This window comes from Lathyrus oleraceus, chromosome 3, assembly GCF_024323335.1.
Source record: "Lathyrus oleraceus cultivar Zhongwan6 chromosome 3, CAAS_Psat_ZW6_1.0, whole genome shotgun sequence".
NCBI lineage: Eukaryota > Viridiplantae > Streptophyta > Magnoliopsida > Fabales > Fabaceae > Lathyrus > Lathyrus oleraceus.
Window position 1 is genome coordinate 451,836,218 of NC_066581.1, and position 6,000 is coordinate 451,842,217.

A 6,000-nucleotide genomic window follows, 5' to 3' on the forward strand; every position below is an offset into this window, starting at 1 on the left:
TCATGTAGAATAGCATAGCATATTGCATAGAAAAAATAAATAATCGCGTAGCATTTCCATAATTATGGAGCATTACGCAGAAAAAATCAATCATGCATCATATTGCAAGCATAAGCTGGTCTCGAGCTGTGGTTACTGTTTGAGAGGTGTTTTGCCAGAAAGTGAAGGTGTTACTCCGAGTAGTATAGCCTCATGATTTGATCAAAGGTATTGTCCCAGTGGTACGACACTGGAGAAGAATTCTTCCGTCGGGCAGAGATGGAAAGGTTACGCGATTAGCGCGATTCAAGCTGTGGTTACCACTTGAAGGTTTGGTTTCATTAGATGGTGAAGATGTTACTCTGAGGGGTTTAGCATCATGACGTCAGATCAGCAATGTTCCCCAGTAGTGCGATATTGGAGGAAATGTTTCCGTCGGGCAGAGATGGAAATAAAATCAGAGAAGGTTACGCGATCAGCGCGATTCGAGCCGTGGTTACCGCTTGAGGATTGGTTTTGCCGGACAGTGAAGACGATACTCCGAGGAGTTCAGCCTTGTGAGTTTCAAACAGCAGTATTTCCCAGTCATCAGTAGGTGTCTGGTCGAGTTTTCTTTGGTGTCAGTAAACATCATCATTCGATGTTCAGTCAACGTCGAGTTATTTCCCAGTCATTGTTTAATGTTTGGTCGATCATTGTCTGATGTCCTGTCAACATCATTGTTTGATGTCCTGTCAACATCCTTGTTTGATGTCCTGTCAACATCCTTGTTTGATGTCCTGTCAACATCCTTGTTTGATGTCCTGTCAACATCCTTGTTTGATGTCCTGTCAACATCCTTGTTTGATGTCCTGTCAACATCCTTGTTTGATGTCCTGTCAACATCCTTGTTTGATGTCCTGTCAACATCCTTGTTTGATGTCCTGTCAACATCCTTGTTTGATGTCCTGTCAACATCCTTGTTTGATGTCCTGTCAACATCCTTGTTTGATGTCCTGTCAACATCCTTGTTTGATGTCCTGTCAACATCCTTGTTTGATGTCCTGTCAACATCCTTGTTTGATGTCCTGTCAACATCATTGTTTGATGTCCTGTCAACATCATTGTTCGATGTCCTGTAAACATCATTGTTCGATGTCCTGTAAACATCATTGTTCGATGTCCTGTCAACATCATGGTTCGATGTCCAGTAAACGTCGAGTTTTCTCCCAGTCATCAGTCAGTGTCTGGTTGAAAGTGTTACTCTGAGGAGTGTGGTACCATGACGTCAGATCAGCAGTGTTCCCCAGTAGTGAGATACTGGAGGAAGCTTTTCCGTCGGACAAAGATGGGAATGATATCAGAAGACGTTACGCGATCAGCGCGATTCCTGGGGTTCAAACGGAGAAAGGGTATGCTGAGGCATTTTCCTGGGGTTCAAATGCAGAGATCTGAGGATCGTTTGCGCATAGAGAAAATTTCGGGGTTCAAGAAAAGCATGAAAAAGAAGAGAATAATAATCCCGCGTGGATGTGTGGTGTTCAAGCCATGGTTATCCCTGCGTTACCATTTATTTTGGTATCCAGGTCGACGTTTTTCGAAATTGTTTCTTCGCCGATGCTGACAGGCGTTGTTAATTATTATCCCATCAGAGTGCAAATTGTTCGTCTGTTCTTGGTATTCAATCACTCTTCATCCTGATCATCCGAAAGCCGAGGCTATTTCGTATCGACAGGTTCACAGTGGATTGAATAGGGGCAGCTGTAACACCTCAAAATTTGCCCTCCTCTCTTGGGACTAGCATTAACATATTTGCATATCATTTTAGGGCATTAGGCATTTCATATTGCATAACATGTGGATACATTTTGCAAGCCATTCTCCCCAAGTCTTGGTCAGAAGGTGAGAAAGTCAGAAGGTGCAAGCCTAGGGTTTTATTGATTGATCATGGCCATCTGAGGATTGGGCTGTGAATTAGGGTTTCATGATCCTCAAGGGTATTGGTCTTCATATTGATTGAATTGATACATCATCATCATCATGGTTGGATGTCATCAGGAGATTGAAGAAGATTCCTGGAGATTAGGGTTTTGACCACTGGTCAACCCTAATCAGTTGCATTGGGCCAGTCAGGGTTTAATCAGGAGAGGGGGTCTATGATGGTTATGGGGTTCATTCTATGATTATTTTGAGCTTCTTGAGGCTAGGGTATCACCCTTGAGCCATTTCAGTTGAAGATTGGGGCTTAATTTGATCTATGCATTGCCAGATTCATCTGTCAGATGAAAAGTCAACTGTGGTCAACTGTACATGATTTGATGGATTTGGAGGTGAAAATGAGTTGAAGACACTTCATTCATGTTGGAACAAGTGTTAAATGACATCTCAAAGCTTAAGAATGAAGAAAATCAAGTCAGGACAAAAACTGCCAAAAATAGCAAGTGACTTGTAACTGAAGTTTCCAAAAATGGAAAGTTTTGGACCTCAAGGCCACGTGTCCAAGGAAGCTTCAAATGAAAAATTGTTCAACATGAAAGTTGTAGATCTTGTTCTCACCTTTCCAAAAAGTCCAAGAACTTGAAAATCCAATGTATGGTTTGGAAATTAGGGCTCAGTGAATTTCCAAAATGACCTGTAATCAGGAGGCCATAATTTCCACATACTTTGTCCAAATTGCAAGTTCTTTATATGCACAAACTCCATTTGAAATGTACTTTGAGGGTGCATCATTGGATTTGTTCAAAAATGGCCAAGGCAAAAAGTCACTTTTCAACTGGACAGCTGAATTGGACCAGGGGCAAAATTGTCCAACTCTCAAAATAATTGGAATTTTTGAATGGGACTTTTTCCAACACCTCAGGAATGGCATTTTGAGCTTGTTTGAATCATCACTTTGTGGCCAAAGCATTTGGTTTGGAATGTGGTTTGAAAAATGAAATGGTGAAAATTGGACATTTTGCATACACATAGTGAATTTGAGAATGGAGCAACCAATAGGCATGGGACAAGTTTCTACAGTTCACATATGATATTTAGAAGGTGTATGTGCTGTCACTGAGGTGGCATGAGCTGTCTAAAGGAATTGACAATTTTACCCTTCATTTGCAAAATTACACTTTCATGAACAAATTCATTTTTACTAATTAATATGATTAGTGATGGATTAGTGCAAGGTATATAAACAAAAACACTTCCTAATCATAACAGAATCACAATCACCAAGAATTCAGATCTGAAAACCTCTCATTCTCTCAAGTTTCTCTCAAGAACACCAACCTTCAATCTCAAGTTTCTTCATCATTCCTCAACCAATCTTCACGATTTTTGTTGCATTCAACTCACATCATCTTCTCCTCCATCTGTTTGTGATCAAGAACCTCAAAATCTTGGCCAATCGCAACTGTCATGCTTGAACTCAACAATGGAGTTTTCACCATTTTTGCATTTGGATCGTGTTTAAGCCAATTTAACTTCTTCAATCATCTCTTTGGACGTTAGGCTGCATCTGTTTTCATGATTCGAAGCTTGAAGCTCGCGGATTACTTGTTGCCGTCGAATTAAGGTGCGAATTCGAGTTTCATTATTTCTTGAATTGAGATATGGTTTTTGTAGTTTATTCATTGCTGAGCATGCTGCAATTCGTAGTTTTCGATTTGGTTGATTGTAGAATGAAATATAGCGATTTTTAGTTTTGAATGCGAAACTTTAAACGATCGATCCGGTTTATACAGTTAGATTTAGGTTGATTAGGTTACATATTCGGATTCCACGTTAGGAGACCTTTCCAACGGTTATTAATTTGTGAGATTCGGTTGAGAAATGAGCAAAGTCGAAATTGTGTTGATGATGAACATGGACGTGGTGCCGCGCGAAGAAGAAGACTGCTGCTGGAAATTTTTCCAGTTTAATCCGTTACTGTGCAAGGCAATGTTTAAATTGTGTTTGCCGCGTCAGCTTTTGGCCAATCCCGTGCCTACACGTTAATTAGTGAAACGACAGAGTTTAGGAGTGTCCTGAAAATTTACCATTTGTGCTACTGTAAAATCCAATTTAATTATATTAGTTCTAATAATTTTAATTAATTCCAAATAAATACATAACACCTTTAAAAAATTCATAAAAAATAGTAAAAAATTCAGAAAAATATGAAGATTTTTTTCTTTGACTTCGTTGACTTGTGTAGGATTTTTTTGACCTATTGGTCAAAATTGTGCATGACATATTTTTGGATTGACCTAGGCTTCTTTCACATGTGTTACATTTTGACACCTTGCACCATTTTAATTGGGAAATGCACATGATGTAAAATAAATTCTTGAAAATTTTTGTGATGATTCTTGACTGATTGATGCTCATTTCTATGTAAATTTCATGCATTTTTGATACCTGGTCAATGAGCAGCAAATTCTGGAACTTAGGTGTGACAATTTGTGTCACACCTCATTATGTCAACTTGCTGGATTTTTTTGATTGGCTTATACTTGTTGAAATTGATTGAAATTTTGCATGATGCTTAGTTAACATGTTAGGAAGCTATGACAATTTTTGTGGAATTTTACACTGCATTTTCAAATTGATTGTGAATTTTCCTTTCTGGTGGTTGAATTTGCAAGCTCATGTGACATAGGTTAGTAGAATGATTGGGAAATGCTCATATTATATTGTATGGCCATGAAATTTGATATGCATGAACTAGACACATGTTAGGACCTCCCTGTTTTGGTCTCATCCATTTCTTTTTTGTTTTCAATGAGATATGAATTTTTGATGTGGATGTATGCATTGATGGTGTGAATTGAAGCATGAAATTGTGTCTGTTTTTGATGATTTTCATTGACATGGTTCCATTTGCCCAATTGAGCTCAAATTTGACATGGTAGACCTTGATTATCCCCTGTTTAGGTGTAATTAATTTGAGAATTTTTGGAATTGTTTTGGTATGGATTTGAATGCAATACTTCTGTTTGCATGTTTGATGCTTCATTTGAACCAATGTGGTTTGTTTTGTGCATGAATTGAACATGATGGATGATATAAACATGAGACCAATGATGTTTGCTTTTGTTTGATGTTAATTTGATGTTGGTTGATGCATACCTTGCTGTTTTAGATTTTTCTTGCTTTTGGACCCTAGGCTTGGCCTAGTGGTCTAGTTGCTAATATTTGCTTGATTTTTCAGGATCAAAAGCATAATGCACATGGAGAATGATCCAAATCAATTTTAATTGATGTTGTTGATATTTGTACACTAACATAACTTGGTTTTGTAGGTTGTGAAGCATAGGCGTGAGCCTTGGCTTGCTTTGTTTGTGCATAGCTTGTATAGTTTGTCTGATTGAACTTGCTGTTTGGTTTTGTCTGTCTGAGTACTAACTGTGTTTGATTGTTTCCAGGTACTTTAGTTGCTCAGTTCCTTGTGAACTTTTGCTTTGCTTTGCTTAAGCAACTTGCATTGAGGTAGGTCCTCTTGACTTCATGTAGTCTGGAGACCCGGCTGTTACCGGGCCGGGCAAATAAATGTCTGAAGTCCTCCTTAAGAGGCAATGATTGTGGTTGTTTATTTTTAAGCCCAAGCAGGAAAAGTCCTTCAAAGAAGGCAATTGGTGGAAGGTAGGGACAAGCAGTCTGTCCCCCACTATTCTGTGAGTCTTCTCCTTGCTCCCATTACATGGTTGTAGCATTGAGATCAAAAGCCCAAGATCTGTTGTGTCAGAGTCATCGAGTATAGAAGGGTTCCCCTATTCTGAACCCATGCTCATTTGTCAGCTCTCCCTGGTTAGGGATAAGAGCTGTGAGGTCTGATCCTCACTTCATCCCATCATCTGCTTCACCTTAGCCTCGTAATGGCAAGGTTAAGAGCAAACACAGCCTGTACAGACGATTGCTTAGGCAGTCAAACCTGATTGATTGAGCCCCTTGTTTGGCTATAGTGCGTGTTATGTGGATATCTGATTGACATGCTTGTTTGAGATACCTGTTCTCATTTGATGATATATGATTGTATGCTTGTGTGCTAGCTTCTTTCCTGGTTAGGTTAGTTTG